Genomic DNA, 1977 nt, shown 5'->3' on the forward strand with positions numbered 1-1977 from the left:
GTTTGTCTCTTGTTTGTTTGTCTCTGGTTGTTTGTCTCTGGTTGTTTGTCTCTGGTTGTTTGTCTCTGGTTGTTTGTTTGTCTCTGGTTGTTTGTTTGTCTCTGGTTGTTTGTCTCTGGTTGTTTGTCTCTGGTTGTTTGTCTCTGTCTCACTGTGTTCTGTCTCTTCTACAGAGAAAAAGAAGATTGAAAGAGCCAACGCTGAGTTGACTCCTCTGAAAGCTGGTCATGCTGTCTGATGGTCTGCTGACCGATCAGATTGATCAGTTGATGCTGCAGCGCTGTGGGTGGAGCTTGTGTTTATTGAATGAATCAGATCAGTGCTGCAGATGATCAATAAGAATGTGTCTGTCAGGTCACAGTTCATATATATAATATAATATATCAGTGTTGCTGCTCTGCTTCATATTTACTCTGTTCACTCTGATCTACATCCTATAGATCTGGATCACATAGATCTGGTATCCTATAGATCTGCATCATATAGATCCAGATCATACAGATCTGCATCATATAGCTCTACATTATATAGATCTGGACAGGTCACAGTCCCTGCTCATCAGTTGTGGGCGTGGCCTGTCTGAGCCGTGTCACAGCAGCTGTGACGATGTGACGCCACATGTACATACATATATTCCATATGATAAACTTCCTGTGCTCATTCATTGTATGTTCCAGTGAAGCTGGACCACTGCTTCCTATCGTATCTCCTCTAGGAAACACTGGAGCTTCCTTTACCAAATGAAAGGAGACATGCCGTCCCACAATTCCTTGCTGCAGCAACATTTAAAATACAGCAGAGCCACACAGATGTAGAAAAAACAGAGCAGCTGTTTCCTGTTTGATGGACTGAAACTTCTGTAAATATAAATTCATTGTCTTCAGTCAGGAGTCATCATGAAGAACAAGCATCATCTTCATCATAATAATCTATATATAAATGTCGCTCAGTGCTTTAACAGATGAATGTTCTCCACTTAGAAATGTATAAAGTCTGTATAAGAATATCTCACTCTCACCTCTGCTCACTTATTTTTATTGAATTAATGTTTTAGTGGCTCAATTCGTTCTACTTATATATTCATGTTTCCTTATGTTAAACTTTCAGTCCTGTGTGTGTGTGTGTTGTTTGTCTTGTTTCCTGATGAATCCTCCTTCACGTCTCTGACCTCATGACCTCTCCCTGGAGGTGGAGGAGACAGGTGAGAGGAGGTGTCTCTGACTCCTCCTCCTCAGCCCAGGAGTCAGCTGGTCCCAGGAGAACAAACCAAAGACAGACTTTGACCACGATCAGTGCCTTGTTTATCCTGAGTGACAGATTAATTTGACTGATTTTGATTTTTTTATTGACATGAACTTTGACACCTTTTCTATCCTGTGAGACTCTGTACTCCGCTTGCTGTGCTGAATAAAACCAGGTAGATCGTCCTGATCTACTGAAAAGACAGAGTCCTCTTCATCTGTCTGCTCCTGTCCCTCACTGACCCCAGGCCACGCCCCCTTGTTACCTGTCAGTCCAACCTGTTGACCTGTGTCCCTCAACGGAGGACAGAGGACAGGGCGTCAGGTTAAATGTCAGGGTGAAACCTGCAGTGAGGGGCAGAGCTGCCTCAGTCTATCAATCAGCTGATCAGTCTGTCAGCTGATCAATACATCACTCTGCTGATCAATATGTCATAGTCTCAGTCATCTGATCAGTTGAGAGAGAGGTCAGAGGTCAGCCGCCATCTTGGTGTCAGTACAGGCTAATGTTTACATGCTAGCAGGTGCTAGCTCCCACAGACATAAAGAGGTCGCTGCCATGTAAAGAAGCGCAGGTAAACAGGAGCTGCAGTTTCTGTGGATAAAAAGATCAATAACATTAATATTTATCAATAAATGAGTCGTTCCTATATTCAGGGTTTATGATCCATGTGCAGTGAAAATAAAAGTTTGGTCTGTAGTTTCTCTGTGATCACTGTTTCCAGGAGCTTGTATC

At 42.8% G+C, this 1977-nt stretch overlaps 1 long non-coding RNA gene across 1 annotated transcript in view; it reads left to right on the forward strand.

Moving 5' to 3' along the window:
* Positions 1-1446, forward strand: part of LOC111649530 (uncharacterized) — an 8840-nt gene extending 7394 nt beyond the window's left edge. Inside the window, exon 2 of the long non-coding RNA XR_002760304.2 lies at positions 174-1446. This is a non-coding gene — a long non-coding RNA (uncharacterized LOC111649530). The remainder of the gene's footprint in view (positions 1-173) is intronic.
* The last annotated feature ends 531 nt before the right edge of the window (positions 1447-1977 follow it).

This window comes from Seriola lalandi, unplaced genomic scaffold (assembly GCF_002814215.2).
Source record: "Seriola lalandi dorsalis isolate HSWRI2012SDOR001 ecotype SW California unplaced genomic scaffold, Sedor1 jcf7180002051183, whole genome shotgun sequence".
Classification (NCBI taxonomy): Eukaryota; Metazoa; Chordata; class Actinopteri; order Carangiformes; family Carangidae; genus Seriola; species Seriola lalandi.